At 35.9% G+C, this 24,253-nt stretch overlaps 1 long non-coding RNA gene and 1 pseudogene across 2 annotated transcripts in view; one reads left to right on the top strand and one right to left on the bottom strand.

Moving 5' to 3' along the window:
* Nucleotides 1-18,939, top strand: part of LOC149539087 (uncharacterized) — a 54,900-nt pseudogene extending 35,961 nt beyond the window's left edge. The window contains exons 2-11 of the transcript XR_016356158.1: nucleotides 465-638; nucleotides 820-890; nucleotides 1,439-1,488; nucleotides 15,290-15,363; nucleotides 15,550-15,612; nucleotides 16,032-16,119; nucleotides 16,273-16,338; nucleotides 16,473-16,551; nucleotides 18,529-18,600; nucleotides 18,687-18,939. The product of XR_016356158.1 is annotated as an uncharacterized LOC149539087 (transcript). The remainder of the gene's footprint in view (nucleotides 1-464; nucleotides 639-819; nucleotides 891-1,438; nucleotides 1,489-15,289; nucleotides 15,364-15,549; nucleotides 15,613-16,031; nucleotides 16,120-16,272; nucleotides 16,339-16,472; nucleotides 16,552-18,528; nucleotides 18,601-18,686) is intronic.
* LOC149539086 (uncharacterized) overlaps nucleotides 1-24,017 on the bottom strand; it is a 35,767-nt gene extending 11,750 nt beyond the window's left edge. The window contains exon 1 of the long non-coding RNA XR_016356159.1: nucleotides 23,893-24,017. This is a non-coding gene — a long non-coding RNA (uncharacterized LOC149539086). The remainder of the gene's footprint in view (nucleotides 1-23,892) is intronic.
* Between the last annotated feature and the right edge of the window lie 236 nt (nucleotides 24,018-24,253).

Here is a 24,253-nt window from a genome sequence, read left to right as displayed (position 1 = left end):
ATAAGCTATAGGCCAAGTGTGCAGAGCTAGAATGGAAATACTTATAAAATTTGAAGAACAACTCGTGAATTCATGGACAACTCATTTTTAAAAAGAGAAGCAACCTGATTTAAAATCGAAATAAATAAAGTTCTTCACATATTTTTGGTTCTTCTAAACACCTACATTGCTCATCAGTGCAGTCAATTGTATTCACAGAATAGCACTAAACCGCAGATTATCATGAAAAATGTATTTATCTCGAAGCTTTTTTTATCTCGACTGCGTCCTTATTTAGTGACTCACATCGCATGCGAGATTGAGAGCAGGATGAATTTCATTTAGTTTTTGAATTTTTACTTTTCTAACTATGATTTCGTTCATGTTGCATGCTAGATACTTTTCTACGCTTTTTTTTATAAAAACACATGCTAGTTGCCCGCACTGTCTGTATGAATGCTAATAGAAGACATGGTTGGTTGCAGTAGCATATGTGCTTGCTTGGCGTCTAAGAACAGATACAAGTCGGGGTTCAATCCAGTCACTTCAGAACTGTGGTAGAAATTGACGTTCCTTCCATTTACGGCTGTAAAAGATCATTTTTTATGCAGCAGAATACTTTTAAAAATGAAGTTCCTCGAATACACGCCTCTTGCCAGGTAGACTGTTTTTGACTTCCGGATTAACAGTTTTAATACCAATGAGCAAGAGTGAATCGAGAAAGTGGAAAATAAGGATTATTGTGTCCGGATTGTTTTGATCCAGTTCAATGTTTTATTTAATATAAACCTTACGTTATGCGTGCAAGAACTGAGATGTGTCAAATAATTTGCTTTTCAGGTTAAATGCTTTCCTAAGCCTCGTAAACCTTGGAGAATGTGTTCTCAAAGGCGTCCTTGAAGCGTACTCCTGTAATCATTTCTTCCTTGTGTTTCTTGAGAATTTCCAAAATACATTCTATGTATCTTTTACTTTTAATTAGATTTTCAATCGATAAGTTATCGACACACATGGATAGATTTTGAGTCAGCTGAATTTGTAGTTGATATCTTCAGTCAATGTGTGATTCGATGAATTAGCTCTTTAATTGTCTCAGATTATTGTTCTTACTATTAGTAGTAGACTATAATCCGTACTTAATTGTAATCTGTTTCTATAATTGAAAGCTTAATTCTTGTAATCAATGGAGTATTGATACACATGCAGTTTGATATTGAGTTATCTCAAGTTTTAGTTCAAATTTTGAAGCAAAGGGCAGCTTGACATTTTGGCTTTATAGATAGTAATTGTTTGAGATTATTATTTATTGCACTATTGTAAGTTCATTAGCAGACAATGGAACTCTGTTTCTATAATTAAAGGGTCGTAAGTTTCAGTGATATTATTAATCAATGAAGGTTTCAATGCTGTAAATTTAAGTTCATCATAAACTAATGTTGAGGCTTCGTTTCTCATTCAGGTAAGCTTGCAGGGATAGACAAGAAGTTGTCCCGTAGCTTGGAGCAAGAGGCAAGTCTTTGGTTTCAATTTTTATTAAATCTCACTCTAATTGGTGCATCTTCTCTTAATCAATTTGGATGCTATTGATTGTTCTTTCTATTCTTTTCAATTGAACTACTGCTATTTAATTTGAAGTTAATTAAATCAAGTGGGTAGTGGTTAAAGATAAAATGAAACCTATGGTACCCAGGGATGCGTCCCTGGACCTTAATCCCCTGTCCCTATCATGGAGATGCAGGGATGGCTTGGGAATGTCCGCAATTGGCCCTATTGCAGCTGGAAACATCCCCAGAATTGGGGACAGCAGCGCCTGGTCACAGGACTGGCCATACCAGGGATGGCAGGGGATGTTTGAGATATTCTTCAACGGTTCAATTCAACCATCTTGGGAGTAGATGGACATCCCCCGGTGTGGAGACAATGTATCATTTTGATCCCAGTATATGCTTATTGATGCCTCTCTCAAATCAATGAAAATGAAGATCAGAATCTGGTCAGATATTCAAAACATAATGGGGTTTTTGCATGATTGCAACACATGATCCAATTCATTCTACCAAATAGTCCTGGAATATGAAAAAGTGGTGGAAAGTGTACTTTTAGCTTGGTTATCCAGTTCTGCAAACACAGAATTCTAGAGTCACATGGTATATAGTCATATCTCTCTCTTTCTCTTTTACATTCCACTACTCATGAAACGTAGAGATGAACCTTGTCTTTCATAAAATTTTAATCTGATTAGCAATTTCATTAAACAACACTCACCGTCTCTTGAGAAAGTTGTAAAACAGAAAGAAGGGGATATGAGACCACAGATAGGCCAATCAAATCTGTTTTGTTCTTCATCCCTCTCACATTCATATATGGTGCCAAAGTAGATTTAAGAGCAAAATGAACCATGTAGATTCCACTTTCCATTTGATTAGGTATTGCCATTTTATAAACTATCCTCCTATCTTCCCATTCCTCTTCCTCTTTGCTCATCTATCTAGAGCCATATGCAGGGCATGGTTTCTTTGTGCAAGGACTGAAAGTATCAGTTTGACCCCTGTATATGCTTATTGGCCCCTCCCTCAAAACAATGAATGTGAAGATCAAAATCTGAGCAGTGATTCAAAACATAATGCAATTTCTGCATGATTGCAACACCTCCCTCAAAACGATGAATGTGAAGATCAAAATCTGAATAGTGATTCAAAACATAATGCAATTTCTGCATGATTGCAACACACAATCCAACTCATTCTACCAAACAGTCCTGGAATATCAAAAAGCATCAAGTGTACTTTTAGCAGCAGTGTACTATATTTTTTGGTTCATATGCTGTTTTTTTAATATCACATGCATTCTGACAATGAATAATGAAATTCTGAATGCGTATTGAGTGTTGACAATGAATTCTGAACACATGTTATATGTTAAGGTTCTATAATGTATATGCATGCTTTATCCTTTTTTTCATATGAATATAATGTATATGCATGCTTTATACATGTTTTTATATGAACATTTAAGATGTCCACACACACACACTCGCACACACATATATATATCCACCCCCTTTCCCGGTCCTGTACCCTATGCATCCCTGAAATTGGCAAAAAAAGATTGGCATCCCAGAAATGTGTCCCCCCATCCCCCATGCCAAAAACTTGGGGTAACCTTGCATGAAACATGGGGTGGGATAGGCAGGAGCCAGAAACTTTAGTCAGTTATATATTAGCTTATTCGATAAAATTGCGATTGAATGTAATTGGTGAAACCCTTGAGTATCTATTACCATAGTCTATAACTTTTGAATGCAATAAATGACATTCTACTTATGTCAGATCCTTAATTCTGTCCCCAAACCTAACTAAGTTCAATGTTTAGAGTTGAATCCACTTACATTCTGATGACCAAACCTATAGATGTTTTAGATCCCCGGATCTCCAAAATATCATGCATTTATTTATCAGTCTCTTCTAACGTGTGGGTGCTTGTGCATGTAAATGACTATTTCAACCATTAAAATGATGGGAGTTCTAGCAATTTGTATTTTCTCAAAGTTCAATACACAGCACAACTTGGTCCTTTCTATTTGTTATTTTTCATTACAGCTTATTTATCTTAGAGTGAAATAAATATGTTTTTCCTTCAAAGCTGCACAGTTAATGTGCTTGTGAAGTTCTAGTTGGTGATGGTAATCCAGCAATATTTTGAAATCAGTTTGCATTATTTAGTATTTGTTCATAAATAAGATCCCACTACAGAGGTAATCTGTTTAGATAGTATTTAGAACTGTTTAGATCAGATTCTTTTCCCAAGAAAGAGTTTCTTTAGTATTAAGCTGGCATTCAGTCTTCAAATTTATATGTAGAGTTGATTTTATATAGTACTTACATCATATTTAGTGTACATCTTGAACCATCGTCGTTTCATGTTTACACAATAATATGATCAAATGCAAATAGATCAAATGTGTATTGAGTTTTTGGTATTGGTATATATTGTCATCCTAAGTTCCAGAGATATCCAATGTCCTTCAACATGCTTCTAACATCCCAGGCAAGGATTCTATTTTTATCTCTTCCAACTTGTTTTTCCAGATTCACTTTCAAACATCTCAAATCAACATGCAACTTCTCAATATAATTTGACAGTCTAATAAACCAACATATCTTTATAGTAAAGAGCTTATGGGCGCTAAAGTTAGTCTTGATGAGTTGGCTCACATCAAGAGTAACGAATTATTCTTCATGCTTAGGATGCAAATACATGGTACACCAGTGTACCTTATAAGGAAAGTCTGAGAATCGTTTTCTTAGTAAAACTAGGTTTGTTGCTATGCCTCTAATCCTATAGTTGGCATACGTTAATGTGTATTCATCTTGTGGCTACCTCACTCTTAATAAATTAAAATTTATTAAGTCAAATATAGAATATAGGTAATTAAATTGACCTGGGTTTTATATTGAGGTGTATAATTGGGCTTGGGTGGTCAGCATGACATAATCAGGTATATAGAGGAGTTAGTTATTATCATCATATTTGTGAGTTGTGTTCTCATTCAAGATGTTTGGAGGTTTTTCTTCCTTGAAGTTTCCTACTATTACCAATTATGAAAAAGTATTTGTAGCATGCTTTCTATTACATTACTCATTTGCAAGTTGTTTTATAAAAAGTGGTATTAGAGGTTGATCTTAGCACTGGGAAGACAATTTGTTCGAGTTTGGAGATCACTTTGAGAAGTGCATATCTCTTTGATTTTGTTGGATTTTTCTAATTTTTAGGGGGTAGTGAAGATCATGTTGAAGTTACTGCAGTACAAATTTTGGTATTTTTTTCAAAATTATTGAAGCCTTACTTTTTTAAGGTAAGTTCTATCGCTGTTTGGATAGCAACCTTTATTAATATTAGAAAAAGTGCAAGAAGCTACATAAAGATAGAAGAAATGGAGCATGCTGCCTCATTTTGACCTGGATGTTTTCCTCTTACAACCAGAATGAGGAAGATATATGATCTAGAAAGTGCCTATAAGAAACTATCTAATAGATTCAAACAATACATAGCAATATCATAATACCTAAGATATCATCCATTTAAACACAAATTAAGGAGAAGATATGTGACAACCTACAGACCCAAAGAAAGAAAAAGAAACCAAAGACCGACAACATATTCAAAGATCTGACCCATCAATGTTCACACAGGTAATGGTAAAGATGTGAAATATTACCCCCTCAAAAGAGCAGCCTGTCCTAAGAGTTTTAGGAGAGCCACTTAGAAGCTTGAGGATTGAAGGGCTCTAGAACTTGATAGGTCCCCTTGCAATATACCTCGTTTGAATCTCTTCCAAGCTAATCTAAGAAATGCTCTTTCAAAGTGAAGCAAAGCATGTTCGTCTACGACACTGACTTCTTCATCCTCATTTGTAGAGAAGGCGGAGATGTCCTCTTCATCGGTGGAGTTGTCCACCAGATTACTGTCATCATATGGGAAAAAGGTGCATGGGTCAAAATCTATGCCTCGAGTCTGTTGGTGATTTTCCTGTTCTCAAGCTGTAAGACAACTTCAACTACTGTGTTCCTATTGACAGGTTTTACACAACTGACCTTTAGTTCCACACATTTTTCCTTGTAGCACAGGACATCTGCCAGTGGGGTAAGAATAACTTCATAAAATTGGTCATCACACCAATGCTTGTTGAGGGCGAGCATCTGAGACCAACTCAAGAACATCTTACCTATAATAGTCTTGTTCGGGTCTGCTAGATGTCATTGGTGATGAAGAGATCAACTAATACTTGATCTCGGGGTAGGTGAGAGATCTTCGGCAATGTGAGATAGTATGTTAGAGATATTTGGGGATTTTGTTGTGATAATGGTTCTGGAGAGCTCAGAGAGGACCACAATTTGCAAGAGCATCAACTGTATGATTTCCTTCCCCTAGGACATGTTGCAACTTCAATTGATTTAGACTGCTGACTAGGGATGGGATTCTAGGATCCATCTACAAAGCTTCTAGTAGTTAAAACTGGATTGTGAGATGCCTTGGATTATGATTTGTGAATCTCCTTCAATGATAACATTTCAGTAGTTATGTTCTATGCATAGAGAAAGCCCCTCTTCTAGAGCTTGAATCTTAGTTTCTTTCATTTCTTGCAGTGATACCAATGTTGCCGTATGTGCTTGAAATGAGATCATTACGATCATTTCTCATGATAGCTCCAAAGCTAGCGTTTACTGGGTTACATTTACTTACATCTTTGAAACTTTGATTGACCCAATTCTCGGCGAGAGCTTGCTAGCAAATATGAGTTTTGTTTTTATGTTTGTTCTGTATGTTGGATGTGGCTGGTTTAGAAAATGACCATTTTGATTCCATTTCCTTGATTGATTCATTAAAATACGTGAAAGATGTTCTTGGCTTTCCATTGATGACTTCTTCAATAGCCGTCTTGATCTTGGGAATGAGGAGGTTTGATGATAGAAACTAGTCTTTGAAGATTCTCCTATTCCTTTTGTTCCCAATTTGCCTTGTATCGTAGAGGGGCCAATTAACCATAAGAGTCCCCATTTACTGTTAGTTTTTCCTTCCAAGAGATAGTCTAGAAGTTTATTATTCCTAATAGATACAATATTAGTAGTAGTGTTGAACCAATCCCAACAACTATTAACATATGGACAGTGAAGAAGTAGATGGTTTGGAGTTTCCTCATTTTGTTTGTACATGATGCACCAAATGAATCCCAACAACTATTAACATATGGACAATGAAGAAGTAGATGGTTTGGAGTTTCCTCATTTTGTTTGTACATGATGCACCAATTGGGTCCCATTATGCCGATGGATCTCAATCTATTGCCAATTAAAATCCTCTACTGGAGTGCAATCCATAAGACTACCCTTTCTTTAGGAAGAATATGCTTGTTCTGGCATGGTTGGGCCAATTCAGGTCTTGCATACGTGTTCTTTGGATTTCATAACCAAGTCTAGAGCTATATGAACCTGTTTTGGCAGTGCACTAGAATAAAAAGTCTTTGAAAATAAAAACCAATCTTTGAAGATAATGAGGAGGTTTGATGATAGAAACTAGTCTTTGATGTTTCTCATATTCCTTTCTTTCCAAATTTTCCATGCGATCATAGAGGGGCCAATTAACCATAAGTGTCACCATTTATTGTTAATTTTTTCTCGCCAAGCCAAGAGATAGTCTAGAAGTTTATAATTCCTAACAGCTACAAAATTATTAGTGTTGCAGAATCAATCGCAACAACTATTAGCATATGGACAATGAAGAAGTAGATGGTTTGGAGTTTTCTCATTTTGTTTGCAGGTGATGCACCAATTGGATTATGCCAATGGATCTCAGTCTATTGCCAGTTAAAGTCCTCTCATGGACTACAATCCATAAGAATGCCCCTACTTTAGGAAGAATATGCTTGTTCCAGCATAGTTAGTTGGGGCAATTTTGGTTTTGCATAAGTTGTCTTTGGATTTCATAACCAAGTTTGGAGCTATATAAACCTGTTTTGGCAGCATACCAGAATATAGAGTCTTCTTTATTTGTATTGAAAATTAACCAATTTTTTAAGATCACATTCAGTGTTGCACAGTTGTCCCTCTCACCAATTGCAATTGTTTTCCATGAGCATTTCTCACCGAGCATATTTTTGTTTTCTATGTAGTATGATATCTTGTCTTGCATGATGTTTTCTACCCGTGAGATTCAAGATTGATCTTCAAACAGTTCTGAGAGAGGGACTTCCCCTTCGCAGGAGTTGGTCCACTTTTTTTCTATTTTTCCCATCTCCTATATGCCAAGATATGTGCTCAGTGACGAAGCTTCTACATTCCCAAAGGAAATTTCAAGCTGCAGATCCTCTTGCTATATTGGCTAGTGTGAAAATTATGTCAGCATCCCTTGAATTTAGCTTAGAACATTCTGCACCATAATTTATTTGGTTGGGTGTACATTTTCCAAGCTAATTTGGCTGAAGTGCTCTTTTTTGTAGTTTCATTTTCTCAAGTCCCACTCCACCTTCTTCCTTAAGGAGACATGCAGTGTTCCAATTGATTAATGGAATCTTCCTTATGTCTTTGGCTCCCAAATGGATTTTTTGAGTAACCATCCAATTTATTCCTAGTGGAGTGGTCCATGCTAAAACATAACATTCTACAAATAGGGATGGCAGATATCTTTAATCATTAAAATGCCACCTGCTTGTGATAACCATCTATGTTTCCCTTGCTTAGCATTGGATTGACATTTGTTGAGCAAGTCCTTCCAAATTTGATTATATTTGATAGTAGTGTTGATTGCTACTCCCAAGTATGTGATGGGCAAAGAATCAATATTAAATCCAAGTATCTGTGCAATATTCTCTTGTGTTGATTTGGCAACATTGACAAAAAAAGATCTTTGATTTCTCTTTATTCATGTAATAAGTATGGTCTAAAGCTAGTGAATGCGGAAGTTGGATAAAAAGCCAATCAGTTAATATAAGATGCTACTTTTGCAATAATTGTGCACAAATCACAATTGAGTGTAGAAATCAGATAAATAAGAATGCAGGTGCAGATGAACACTTTGTTAAAAAGGCTAGAATCTTTGATGGATATTACTATGCTTGTCAGATGTATGTACATAGAGTTTTTGAATGTAGGATAAACATGGATATTTAAAGAAGTAATGAGAAAATAAATGAAGACCACAAACTGGTTCAATATTTTATGATTGCAACAAAATTGATCAAATTGCGGAGTTGTCTATGAGAATTGAGGAAAACAATTTTCTCGTAAAGAAGATCAAAATTAATATTGAGAAAGAAGAGATACAAAAGTTATTATTAAAAGAGTAAAGCAAAGTAGAAAGATTTGAGGATGTATCTACACCATTTGGGTAAGTTACCAATTTGAATTCGAGTTCGAAGAACCAGTTCACTAGTACGTCAAAATCTTGAAATGGGGTTTGGGCTTGTCTATACAAAAGCATGTTTTATATATATATATATATAACACGCGCACATATGTATGCAGCCTAGAAAAACAAATTAAGATTAGAATGCCACAGTATCATAAAAACAACAAAAACACTATAAACTTGTAATTTAATATCATATCTATTAGCAACACCAAAATATTAAAATAATATCCAGTTCAAGTATCATTGCTTAGACCTTCAACAATTAGAACTTTATGCTAAGTTTCAATCATCTAATGGATTATCTAAATCTTCGTCTTCATCAAAGGCATTAGTTGGTTCACAAACATTGTCAATGTTTCTGGGATCAACTGCACTGATAACATTCTTGCTTTCCATGTTGTCCAACGTTTATTACTTTTTCAATGTACAAAGAGCTTGTTCATTTGTAATTAACATCCTACTTGAAAAATGTTATGTAAGTAGGTTGCAAGTCCCTTCACCTATTGGAGATGTTATTTAATGTTTCAAACATGATTTATCACTATATAGAGCTTCCAATTATTTAGACAAGGGCCGTTATCAACAATTGGATATAAAAATTTCATTGGAAGAGATCTTGAGGGCTAGTTTAATTTGATGTAATAAATATTTGAACTTCAGAAAATTTTGTTTGTAATGCTAAAAATCTTTATTCAAATTCTGCAATAATTGTTTTTTGCACTAAATTATAGAATGTTCCCATTGGAATTGTATCTGGTTAGCACTCGGTCTACCTGGGTCTGCCCTAGTTCGACCTGAAGGAACCAACTTGCTTGGGTTCAAACCCAAGTGGAACCCAAAAGGGAATTGGGACCAAGACCAAGAACCGATTCGAAATTCGCCTGGTCTAAAGGGCCAAGGGGAGAAGTGGGTAACTGAAGCCTTTTGGTGGTTCTGATTCTTTTTCTAAATAAAGGGGTAGTGTATAGTCTAAGGTGGAGAAGTAATTGCAAAATCTTTATTTCCCCCTCCTCATTCAGGTATTGAGTTGCTCTTGCTCTCAGTATCAATGATTTGGTAAATAGTTATGTAAGATCTATTGAATAGATAAAAGTATTTTCAATAAAGCAGATATGTGAGGACTAATATTGTTCGAAGATGTATCTTCTAGGGGGAGACTCGAAGATTTATCTTTTGTTTCTTGGAGTGATGCAGATTGGTGTTCTTAGGGGGAGTAGTGGAGTTTGTATGGGAAAAAATTGGCTTGTTATCCTTTGTCCTTGATGTCAAAGGTGGAGAGATTTTAGCTTAAGTTCATGAGCATTTCCATCAATGATAGGGGAGATTGTTGCATATATGGCATGTTGGTTGTCATTGATGTCAAATTTATTGGAAGGATGCAATATTAGTGACAAACATGTTGGTACTTTGGCTAAGCTTGGTCCAAAAGTATACAACTTGTTTGGAAAGGTATAGATAGTAGGAATTGTGGTAGATGTTCCTTTTGTGGATATGATTCAAGATATCCTATGTATCTTATACTCTTGCAGGTCCCTTGGTTTGGAAGATTTTTATAAATGTATACGCATTCTAGTTGTGCTTTGAATTTTGTTGCAGTGGCGATGGAATCTCAGTTTATATTTGGTGATAATGTTGCTAAGTTCCTTGTTAGTTCTATGGTAAGATTTGGTGATGAAGATGTTGTGGATGTATGGAATCTATATACAAATTCTACTGAGAATATTTACAACTTGTATAAGTGGTGCTTAGTTTGGATGGTATTACTTGATTTGGTATTTCAGTCATTGTGTTGAGCTTGTTGGTTTGGCATTACCATAGTTGCTTGGCATTACTATTGTTGTTGAGGTTGATGATTCGATATTACTATTACTTTGTATTTTCAGATTGATGACTCTATTTCCTGCTACTATGTGTGATGTTAGTTGTGTTGAGATAAGATTTATGCTATGGTATTGATGGTATCCTCTGACAACAAAGAGTTCTTTCAAATTGGTGTGGAATATCTTTGAATTCTATATTTTTGTGTTTCCTGCTGTGCTATCTTGATTGGGACCATTTATTGGGCTTGGATAGGCTTCACAATTAATGTTGGAATGTTAATTTGGGTAGCGTCTTGGTGCATAGAGATATGCATGCTTCAAGAATGCTCCAGAAAATGTTTCTTGGCTGATGGTTCGACAAGCTTAATTGCTTTTCTACACGATACATTTCAAAAATTATTTTGGTTGGTGTGTGGCCATTGGATATATCTTAGGAGGGTGTGTTATGATAAATTAGGCCCCCTCTTACTCTTGGAGTGGACCGCTTCATGTATTTTGGGTTTGGATGTAATAGTGATTTGCTTATGGCTGACCTTCATTAAAGCTTTTAATGATCTGTCTCATATTTAACGAGTTCATTCAAAAGTAGAGATATGTGATGGAAAAATGGTATTGTGGTAAGAGCACATGGTGTGAGGGAAAGAAGAGAAAAAGGTTAAGGGTGCATGTGAAGCAAGTATATAGAAGACTGGACTTGAAAAAAATATTCAGTAACAACGTGTTGTGATTCTAATCAAAACAATGTGTTGTGATGGTGATAGATGTATGCTATGATCCTGATCGCTAGGTACTAATTCAGGTACAAGAGAATCTTCTTATCACATTTCTGAGATTGATGCTTCTGTCAGATGACTCGTATCTTGCCCTGAGATAATGAGTCCTAGCTAAACAAGTCCTTTGTATTCTGCACTAAGGCAGTGAGTCCTAGTTGTGCAAGCCTTTCAAGTGTTGTTTCTCATTGGCATTGAGCCTGAACATTGTAACTCAAGATTATCTATATTGTGAGTTTGATTCTCATTGTGGGTTTTCCACATAAATCTGGTGTGCTTATGTTGATTATGTTTTGTGTTTTATGATTAGATTGAATTTAATTGATTATGGTGATTTGAGGTATATCAAGATTTGAAATAAAATTACTATTTCTGTCCGGACTAATTCACCCTGCCCCCTCTTAGTCCTGCTGTGTGCTCAACACATATAGATTATTATCGTTAATGTGCTAAGAATTTTGGTTGTGTTATATCACCTTTCACGATTTTGGTGATGTGAGATTCCTTCAAGTGGAATCCGGTCGAGATAAGGTCATTTGAGCAGCTTAAGGAAGTCATGTGCACAACTCCAATAACAGCTGCTTTATATATCTCAAAAACATTGATTATGGAATTTGGTGTTTTAGGATTTGACATAGGAGTAGTTTTCATGCAAGAAGGAAGGCCCATAGCATTTGAGAGCCATGAACTTAAAGGTCATAATTCATTGAAGCGAGTTTTGAGGGGGAAATGTTGGCTATCTTGCATGGAATTAACCAATGGAGACTTTATCTAATGGACCGACACTTTAAGGTAAAAACAGATTATGATAGTCTCACATATTTCTTGGAATAGAGATTTTCATTTTAAAAATGATCATGAAAATCTAGGGCTATGACTTTGAGATCATATATAAGGAAAGACAAGGAGAATGTTGTGGTTGATCCTTTAATAAGGAGGGATGAACCCACAAAACCACTATTGTACACCATTTCCATTTTACAAGTATATTGTATAAACAAGGCAAGAAAAGAGTGGGAGGACACAAATATTCAAACCCTCTTTGAGAAAATCCAATAGGATTCCAATGTCTCAGACATTTATGCACACAAAGGAAATGTATTATGGTAGAAGGGACACATTTTACATAGACAAAAATTCAATACATAAGGTGTTTGGTAGAACTACTTGCTTTTGTATTAATTGGGCACTTTGGATTCTGGAAAACTTAATGCAGAATTAAGAAAGATTTCTACATAGACAAAAATTAAATACATAAGGTGTTTGGTAGACTTGCTTTTGTAGTAATTGGGCACTTTGGATTCTGGAAAACTTAATACAGAATTAAGAAAAAATTCTTTTGAGAGGAATTAATAAGTGATGTTAAAAAAATTGTATGTCGATAAAATAAAAGGGAGACAACTAAGACTCCAGGTTTTTTGCAATCCTATCTATCCCAAGGTGGGAGGCGGTATCTATGGATTTCATCATTGATTTCCCCAAATTTGAAAGAAAAAAAGTCAGTGTGGTGGTTGTGGATTGTCTCAACAAATATGCACATTTATGTTTTGGCACACCCGAAAGATTGTTGCAACAACTTTTATGGGTACTTACGAGACTACATGGGAAAAGTTATGGTAAGTGATCAGATCTTATGACTTATTTTCATCTTTGAGCACTTTGCCTACTTGTAGCTCATATCATCCCCAACTTAATAGATGTGGTCAGAAAATGCTTGGAAGGGTACTTCTAATGTTTGCTTCAGATTAAAAAAATGGCTACCACTAGCAGAAAGACACAATAACACTTCTTTTCATCCTCACTCTAAGATGTCTCCATTTTAAGCTCTATATGGGTTTCAGTTGTTGTCAATCACCTCTTCTTTTCTGGCACACCCAAACTGGCTCAAACAATTGTGAAGTACATGCAACATCAGCAAGAGGAACTTAGTAGTCTCCAAGTTAACCTAGCCATGGCACAAAATAGAATGAAGCGATAGGCTTACCAGCTCTGTAGTAAAAGGAATTCTGAAGTGGGAGATTGGGCATTTATGCAATTACAGACAGATAAGAAAAAGTTGCTTAAACAACAGCAAAAAGATAACAAGCTTGCACCCAAGTACTATGTTCCTCATAAGGTGTTGAAAGATATTGTAGTGTAGCATATAAAGTAGAGTTACCTGTGTCAACACAAATATATCCAATTTTTCATATTTCATGCTTGAAGAAGGTTGTTGGGCAGAGAGTTCTAGCATTAGTTGAGTTATTAGCGTTTGATGAGGAGGGCAGAATAGTTTGGATCTCGAGGAAATTCTTGAAACAAGCGCCAAGAGGTTGTGGTCAAGGACAATCACAAAGCATTTGATTAAATGGTAGAACTCCCTGTTTGAAGATGCTGTGTGGGAAAATGAAGATTTTGTGCAAAAGACTCCATAATTTATCAGTGACGAAGACAATCCTTCTGTCAAGAAGGCAGGGTATGTTATGCCCCTTGACCTATTATGGGCATATGGTTCTGAGTAATTGGTATGTGGCAATCTTAACTCTTAGGTTCTAAAATCATTACTATAGTCATTTAAAGGTAGTTATGTCATCATAGGTGCTATTTTTAAGCACTGGAGTCGACATTAGTGGCAGCCATTCCTTTCTTGTGCAAGTTGGTTTATTACATCTTTCTTGATTCCCACCTCCTTTCCTATCATATTTCTTTCTTGTGCAAATTGCTTCACTACATCTGTCTTGAGTCCTCCCTCATTTCCTATTATATTACTTTACTGTGCAAGTTGTTTCATTGCACCTATCTTGAAGGCACTCATATCTCTAATTGAAATATAGTCATTCTCAAAATGTGATACTGCACAAATTGACGAAAACATCTATAACGTTGGTATGTGAAATATTAATTGTTGTTCGTTGGGCATCTCTAATGACAAGCTCTAATTCTTCATTTTTCTTTAACCACTAAATTAAAAAGGACACCCTATTTAACAATATTCAATGGGACCACATCAGGTTACATGGATGAAACTTGCAACCCTGCAGCATCACACTAGCTTTTTAAGTTTTAGGCTATAAGCATTTGGTCAAGGTTATGATTAGTATTTTCATTACCGTAGAACCTATTTTCTAACATTGTTTGATTAAGCTGCAGTTCCTCCTGATACAGATTAGAATTGAATGCCATCAGCTTAGACTTGAAAGATAGTGTTACATCCATAGAGACCAATGGGATAACTAGATGTAGAGATGGAGCACTCAATTTTCTGCTACTTTCTTTAGTTCAAGATAGTCACGTTATTAATTTTTGTTTCAAGGCTTAGCCTACTCAAAGCATTCCTTTCTTTCAGTATAAAATCAAATCTGTTGGGACTTTACTTATAAGAGAAACAGTTTGTAATAGGAGGGCTCCTCTAAACTACAAATGCATGACACTGGGTACTCTTAATTATTATCCTTTATTCTCTTGATGCTAACATCTAGAACCATAGAAATACATGTTTATCTCGTCAGCACTCTGATGTAAGGAATTTACAACCATTTCTGGATCAATTTTGTCATGCCATAGACCACCAAATATCTAGTACAAGCAATCTACTTGACATGCCTCTGATTTTCCTTAGCCATCTGTTTGTGATACTTGTGCTATAGGTATGTGCACTACTCGTGTTTCCTTTTTAGTAGGTTGTCTGGAGGTGCATTAGTATTATTGTGTTACATGCTTGTACTATTTAGTTTTTACCAGTTCCATTGGCCGCTTTAATCTTTCATGGAACTGAAATATAATTCTTTATTCTTTCCAACTGATAAAGGAATGAACATTTCTCCATTCTCACAGGTCTTGGACTATCTGTCAGAGTCTTCTGAAAGCCATTCTTCTTCTCCAGTAGGGCCTCTCTGTAACTCAACAAGGTACCACTTCAGAATTCTTGCTAGAAAAAATAATTTCTTTTTACTACAAGAATGAAGCAGATGTAATCTTCATATTCAAAACAGATAGTGTCAGATCCGAGATTATATGTCTGTTCAGCTGGTGGTTGATATTACATGTTTGGCAGTCTGGTCTTGACAAATTACAACTCGTCATTCTCTTAACAGCCGCAGGACGTTGATTCACCTTATATTGACGCTAAACCACATGTACCCAGACTACGATTTCAGGTAAAATAAAGTGTGAAGGAAACTTGATCACAAATTTTATGCATTTTATGAAGAACTTGCTGTGAAGGATATCTGAGTACTGCCAATGTGATGCCTTTCAATGACATGTCAAACCCAACACATATCCTTCCCTACGAGTTTAGGAAGTGATGTCAAATGGTTGACAAGCAGTATAACTGCTGCTCCGAAAGGAGCCGAGAGTTCAATTCTCTCCATTTCATACAATGCACTTCATTTTATGTTGAGTTCTCAATTTAGTTGCACCTAAGTGTAAGTCAACATTTGCTGAAATTTGAATAACTACTAATTATACATCTCTCTCTCTCTTATTCTGTAGAGAGACGGTAGTTTGACACTTTGTGCTTAATTGTGGTTCTGACTTGTCCATTTTTTATCATTATTTGGACTCTATCAAGAAGCATGATCCAAGCTCACCATTTTTCCAAGGAACATGGATTGAACACTGTGAGGCAGAAGATGGAAAATTACTTACTTGAAGCTGAAAAGGTTATAGCATATCTACTCCTGTTTGGATCATAGCTTCTATTCACCATAAAATTTGAAATGGGTGTTGTTTGACATCATGCATTTTGTTTCTTCTTTGGTGCTGGCAAGTGTGGGCAGCAGATAATGGCTTTGTTTCTTCTTTTGTCCTGGTAGGTGTGGACAGCAGATAATGGGGAGGATGTCTCTTTTCTAGACAGTATTTGGAAAGCAATTGATGAGGTCCACATTTCTTTTATCTTCACCTTATCCTGGATTCGATCAAAGCCCTTTATGTTTTGTCATTGCCTTTCTTTGAAAATTTGAAATATGAACATGTCATAAGACATTTGCAAACTCTACTCTCTTGTGTGCAGGTAATTGACATTGCTGAGAGTGAATTTACAGCTACATGCCTGAAATTGAAGGAGGAGACATCTTTGAAAGAGGAACGATGTATGTGCTCCTTTCATAATAGTAGTTTTGCAAATTAAATAGTGGCTTACACCAGAACTAGAAGTTGAATCCATAAATCAATAAAAAATCAACTCAGTTTACAATCATCAGAGTAATCAAATGCACCTCTCTACTGCCGTCCACTATCATTTGGTGCTTCAGGAATAGGCACCAATATTTTATACATGCATCATGTTAGAAGGGAAAGGGGTCTTGGTGGCCTGGAGAATTTCCTACATGAGACCTCTTGGCCATGGGGAAGAGCATATCAATACTGCATGGCATGGAAATTAGAATGATTTATACCAGGAAATTTGAGATACGTTTGTATATATTTATCCTACACAATGTCACCTGGTTTAGATAATTTTATAGAATAAGAAAGGGCAACCATCTTTACTCTCGCTCTTGTGGTTCTGTAAATCTTTCCTCATCGGTAAAACCTGTAGTACCCTATACCCTGGGAGCTGGATGTTGTATTTGACCCAATTTTGAATACTATGATCAGGTTGTCACAAGAAGCTGTATAAAAATGAATAATATCAGTGTTCATACAGTTTGTAACAATAACATAAGAAATAGAAAGCAAAGGTAGTACCAGGTATCTCACCAAAAACTCTTAGTTACCAGATTCGTGCTTGGATTCATGCAGATCTGGGCAGGATCCTTGTTTTACACAGGCCCACCAATCCAGACGAATCCGCTGTGTAAAACAAGGATCCTGCTTGGATCTGCATGAATCCAGGCACAAATCCTCAAGGATACAGCATGAATCCTCAAGGATCGATGGTTTTAAGTGGATCTTAAGTTATTTAATATGACTTTTACATATAATTATTAATTTTTGCTTTCCAATCCTAAAATGAACTTTTTATGCATTATATCCGGATGAATCCGCTGTGTAAAACAAGGATCCTGCCTGGATCTGCATGAATCCAAGTGTGAATCCTCAAGGATCCAGCGCGAATCCTCAAGGATTGACGGTTTTAAGTGGGTCTTAAGTTATTTAATATGACTTTTAAATAGAATTATTAATTTTTGCTTTCCAATCCTAAAATGACCTTTTTATGCATTATATATACTAAAAACTAAGAGAAATATACATAATTCTACAACTATATATATATATATATATTATATATAATTTGGAAAAAATAATCTTGAATCCATGGATCCAATTCACATGCCCAAGTCGGACCGTATCCCAAATCGGTAACTAAGAAAAAACTCTACACAGAAAAAAAAATTTCTATTTCAAAATTCAACTATTCTCCAATACAATAATGCATCTCATACTTTATCCTTGAGTATGGGTGTATATAAACACATTGGAAGTGATTTTGCGCATCACATGACATCTTGTAAATGTCAAACAAGAGTGCTTTTAAATTTTTAAAACATGAGGGGAAATCAAAATAGAAAATAGAAAAGAACCAAAGTACAAGGCTTTTTCTTGAGAATGTTCAAAATTTGAATCCAAAAATTCTTTCCTTAGAAAGATCGAAGTCAAACTAGAACACAAGTGCAGATAGAAAAAATCCATGAAAAAAATCCAAAATGTAGTCTTTTTCCTGATAATGTTCAAGTTAAAAAAATTGTTCAACTAACAAGAGTGAAGTCGAACATGAGTGCATTAAAACATGAATGAAAAAAGAGGGAAAACCGAATACTTAAGATTTGTCCTGAAAGATGTTAGTAGAAAGATTGATGGAACATGGAAAGTTTACAACACTTATCCAACAGATTGTCTCCTTGGATTTGAAACAGAAACCCCATTATGAACACCTTAAGACTTTTTCTCCTTGAGTGCACTGTTCATTGCAATTGATAATCACTGCTCCTTTTGTTATTCTATTACACATTAATTGAATCTCTTTTCGTCCCACCCTCAAAATTGTGTCTCACTTGTATGTAAATGAGTACTGACTAGAGATATATATGAATATCTGTGAGCTAACCATATCCTGTTCATTGCAGATGGTTTTTTAACTTCTTCTTCTACAACAAGAAGTTGAAGCGAATTCTCTGCTTCAGTTGCCGGTCTTTAAGGTAATAACTTCAAACTTTGCTCCAGGATGATATGTGGTACAAGGAGATGAACCATCCAGGATTAATAGGGCATTTTCTGTTTGCAGTAAGCTTGCCATTGATGATTCCTCTGCTGACGAGATTATGAGTGATGAAGAGGCAATTTTTCAAGGCATGGACATGGAGTGACCTCTATGACTGTGATACGTGTAGATAAAGAAAAACCCAAGATAACTTGTATATTGCAGGTGGTGATTTTTTAAGCAATGTGTGGAATGTACATACTTGTACTGCGCATGATTTTGTACAGGGCTCATAAAACTTGCCACATGATGCTAAATAAAATGACTTCATTTGACATTATAGTTCAAAAATGAATAAATTACACTGACAACAATATTTAGGTTGATAAAACAAAAAATCTAGATATACTTTCATATAATTGTAATCAGATTCTGCAATTTGTTGAAGCACGAAATTCTTTATTTTTGGGTTATCTTATCTGTGGATAGATTCATTCAATAATGAAGAATCAAGGTCAAGAACTAGGAGCATACAACAAGTTCTTAAAATGATGATGAAATTTTATATAATTATCTTATGTATTTGTAATCAGATTTTAGAACCCCTCAATAAAATAGAAGAAATTTGATTGCTGAAAGTGTGGCAGTCAAGTTTTTCCTGTTCATCAAAACTGTGCGGATTAATTAAACAAGGAAATTAAGGTTAAGAACAAGGACCATATGGGAGGCTCGTAGAATGATGGTACATAATTCATATATTTTTATTTTATTTGTAATTGGATTTGAGAATTGGTCAATAGAATCCAGAGCATTGGATGAAGCATGAGCACGAGTTTTTTTTGGGATTGGTACAGCAATGAAGAATTAAGGTGGAGGTTACAAACAAGGAGCTTTGATCTCCATTTGTGACAGTACTTTGCTTGCAGGTGATTCACAAGTAGGTTGAACAAATTGTTGGGGTATGAAGCCCAATGGTCACATGACCATTCATTTCAAATCCCACTGAGGGTAGGGTATGTACGCCTCGTTTGTAGCGCCAAGCGCCTCTCGAAAAAGAGTACGAGGTAGTCCCATATCACTGTCACCATACGTAAACCCAAAAACTATGGCATATTGTCATGGACTATAAGACCCCCTTTCCTTTTTTCCTTTCCTTTCTTGTTGTCTCTCCCTATTCAATCAACTTTCTATAAATGACTTGTGCAGTCATGTATTGTGTTGTATCAGATTGGATATTGTTTAATACTATAGTTCATATAATAGTTCCTTGCTCAAGTGTGGACGTAGCTACAAGTTGTGGTGAACCACGATAAAATTTTGTTCTTTTTATTGTTTCTTCTTTGTTTATATTTTATTCCATTTTCTCTGCTCGTTTTAATTTAAAAATTGGTATTAGAGTCAGTTTCATTCGAGTAGAGATGGAGGAAGAAGAAGATGACGTTAATTTTGTCATTGAAAAATTTCATGAAAATTGGGATTCCGCTGAGGAGTAGGTTGCTGAAGCAAGTGAGGATGAAGTTGAGGCTGAAGAGGAGAATGGTGAAACAAGCGAGGATGAAGTTGAGGCTGAAGAGGGGAATGGTGAAGCAAGCGAGGTTGAAGTTGACTTTGAGGAGGAGGATGTTGAAGCAAGGGAGGATGAAGTTGATGAAGCTGATGCTTATATAACTAAAAGAAAGATTTATGAGGTTGAAGGAAGAGAATTTCCTATTGACAGACTAGCTATTTTATATGCGCTAAGAGTTGGAGGTTTTGTGTCGCATAATGAATATTGAAAAAGATAACTTTGAAAAGGTATGGACCTGTTTCAGAAAGAATGATGGGAAGAGTCATACAAAAGACCTTTATCTTGCAAAAATGTATGACTTGCTGACGGAGGAGTTTCCTCTCTGTGAAAAGAAATTACAAGAGGATTCCGGATGGCTGGCAACCGAAGGTCTAACGACCGCGGGTTTATAGAGCTCAAGGAGGCCAAAGAGAGCCAGGGGCTCAAAGCTGCTCATGATCCAGAAGCCTTTGGCATGTCAAAGAATAAGGACTTCAATGATTTATTGTTGTAGGTTGCAGCAGTAGAAACCGAATGGAATGCATTAACTGCAATCTTCTCTGTGCAAGAAGGTACAGGGAAAGATGAAAGAAAACAACAAGACAATAATTGGGAAGATGAAGAAAAAGGGAGAAAACAACAAGACAATAATTCATACGTCACGAGTGAAACCTCTATTTGGCATATGCTTGAGACGTTTGGGCTAATACCAAGATTTCTTCTTGATGAAGAGAGGGAAAAGTGTCTGAAAGAGGATTGGAAAAGTCGGGCCATTAAGAGGATTGGAAAGGTCAGGCCATTAAGAGGCCAGATCATGGCATTGTGGAGGAGACATTTGTTAATCCTCAAAATTTTACTAAGCATTTAGATGCTGAACGTGCTAGTGACTGCCCACATTCTGCTGATTGCTTGCACGACACATTGCCCACAGAGGTTCATCCTAGTTAGACCACCGGGATCTGCAGACCTCAATGATGGGACTATCAAACACTTATGTTGTGGATTTCCCTCGCACTGTGTGAACTGGCGATGCACGATTTCAACTTGTGGACTCAACATCCACTAGTCTGGGCAATCCTGCGTCTTCTTATCAGCAACAGTTATTTACCCTCATAGAAACTAACATGGCAGAACCACCATTGTTTAGACGCCAGTTACAGGATTCAAATTCAATTAATTGGCCCCCACGATGATGGTGAAGTGCAGGAGACGTCGGGTGTCGTTCCACAGTCTACAGATCACATTGAGAATCATCCGCATCCCAAATCGGGAACCCACACATTTCGTAATTCCTCTGAAGCAACCCACGATACTTCATGCGCTAGTCACTCCAAATCCTCACCCCAACAGCCACATAATTTGGCAGAGCCGATGGTGATTATGGTGAGTGGGGTTTTGAACCAGGCCTACGAGGGCCAGACGTCTCAAACTCAGGATAATAATCTGCTCAGATTTTTAGAGCTTTCTGGCATCCTCTCGGCGCCCATTTGTTCTTTCAGATTGACATGAATGGAATTTGCAATGCCTTGATGCTGGACATGACTGCCGGTGGGAAGAACAGGAAAATGGTGTGACCAACGAAAGGTATTTGCAGCACTGGACCAGGTGAATGTGCAGATGAATAGATGCCCAAGTGAGGATGAAATGGGCGGGACTGTTGTTGAGATGCTATGTGATGACTGGCTGGAAGAAGTGATAATGTCAGAGCCAGTCATATTAGAAGAAGATGATTTTAGTAAGTATTTTGAAAATATAGCAGATGCTGTCACAGTCATATTAGAAGAAGATGATTTAGTAAGTATTTTGAAAATATAGCAGATGCTGTCATTATAAATGACAGTGGCACCGAGAGGCTATGTAGTTTTGCAGTTATTAATTTTTCAGACAATGATGTTGTGGAGGCCATGGTGCATAAGCGTCTCCATGAACTGCATAAGCAGACAATTTCAAGAGAAGTTGGAACAAAGAATTTTAATTGGTTAAGGCGAGATATGTTTCTTTCCCATTTGCCCTGTTTAGAGAAATTTCAGGAGTTTGAAAGGCACCAAATCTAAAAGACTAATAGTTTCCATTTAGAAACTTGTAATGGGCTTGTAAAAGTTATTCTAGATCTTATCGAGTCTGATCAAGTCTCTAATAATTTCCATTTAGAAACTTGGAATGGGCTTGTAAAAGTTATCCTAGATCTTATCAAGTCTGATAAAATGTGGAGAAGACTCATTCGAAGTGTGTTGGAGCAAAGCCTAGCAACCTTGAGATCTTCTCACATCCTTATTTTCTAAGATTCAGAATATGAAGCAGGGGACGCCACACTTCATGGATGTGCTGGCTGGACTTCATGGAGGAGATTGTTGGGGTATGAAGCCCAACAGTCACATGACCATTCATTTCCTAGTCTCTTCCTATTCTTCCAACTTTCTGTAAATAAATGACTTGTGCAGTCATATATTGAGTTGTATCAGATTGGATGTTGTTTAATATAATGGTCCACTGCTCAAGTGTGGAGGTAGCCACAAGTTGTGGTGAACCCCAATAAATCTGTGTTCTTTTTATTTTGTCTTCTTTGTTTATGTTTTATTCTATTTTCTTTGCTAGTTTTAATTTAACACAGATAATTTCAACATGATAATTGTGAGATCAAGTTTTTCTTGGTCATTCTATACCTATAGATTCATGCAGCAATGAAGAATTAAAGTTGCAAACAAGGATTCCATAGGAATCCATTTTTCTTGGTCATTCTATATGAATAGATTCGTGTAGCAATGAAGAATTAAAGTTGCGAACAAGGATTCCACAGGAATCCATTTGTGATCAAATTCTACAAAGCTTCAATAAAATATTTTCTCAATCTTTGATCCTTTCTAAATCATTCATATGATGCAATGATTTAAAAGTTAGTTTTTAGTCTCTGCCTTAAGACATGGTACTTATGTTCCCATATTTTTATTGTCATTAATTTTGGGAACTGAAAAACTCGAAAGACTATAATGTTTGACGTCTATTTATTTAAAAATTAATTTCTCTTCAGGAATTCCAATTTCCTCATTGGATATTGACAAGTTTCCCAAGGTTAGAGATTTAAATAAATAAGGTTAAAAAGGAAAAAAAAAGCGAAGACAATTGTAGATGAGTTGGAATGAAACGCATTTACTGATGCTTTTATTGCATTTTCACTTCAACTCTAATGAAAAAAGTTACTAATAATAAAATTTGTGAGAGTATCTGGGAAGCTTCAAGAAAGTTGCAGACGTCTCTACAGAAGTTGCACCGTTACATCGCTATGCAAGGCAGATAAGTTTGTATTTCTCGCAGAAACGCTAAATTCTAATTCTCTGCCAATGGAAATACGATGGATTAAGGGTTAAAAGCCTCGTTGCCTTTGACAAAAATAGCCAAGAAAACTAGCAAATAAACAACTTAGAAAGACTTCTGATAGGTATTCAGAGGTTTTAATTCAATTGGACTCATTAGATTTGTCCGCAGATTTTCCCAGACGATTCACCCAGAAATGATTTGCTAGCATTAAAATGACAGCTAATAGCCTGGGTTGGTTTTTTTTTTTAAATGAGGACTGCTATTGAAATTTGTGTTTGCCATTTTCCTGTTGTTTATCGATGAACTCTGTGTAGTTTCTTAGACTAAGATATGATACTACAGTTAGCAAAGACAAAGGTATTCATGAAAGAGATTGTGCACAATAAAAATTAGGCGATCCAAGAAGAAAATTGATCGAGAATTCTCTACCTTGGAAGAATCAGATCCCTTCTTGTTACACAAATGTCTTTGTTTTAAATCTAACCCTTGTTCAATGTAATTTTTGGCTGGAAAACAGCAACACCAGTCCCCAACTCCAGCCATTAGATTAGGAAAATACAACATCAATAAATTAAGAAAAAGCAAAAGATATTTGTTTGGTATTGTTTCCGTTCATTTGTTTGAATTGCTATTATGATTATATTTACAATTTAATAACAGAAAATAATTGTTTTTCTCCTAAACTGATATAAACAACTAGAGGAGGTACTTAGTAACAGACTATATACACTATCAACAAAGGAAATCAATAATTTTATCACACATTGTTCTAATAATGAGGATTAAACTC

The sequence above is a fragment of the Cupressus sempervirens genome, chromosome 9 (assembly GCF_028749045.1).
Source record: "Cupressus sempervirens isolate cs-2001-9-10 chromosome 9, ASM2874904v1, whole genome shotgun sequence".
Lineage (NCBI taxonomy): Eukaryota > Viridiplantae > Streptophyta > Pinopsida > Cupressales > Cupressaceae > Cupressus > Cupressus sempervirens.
Note: the sequence above shows the minus strand (reverse complement) of the source record. Positions and strands in the feature narration are given on the sequence as shown.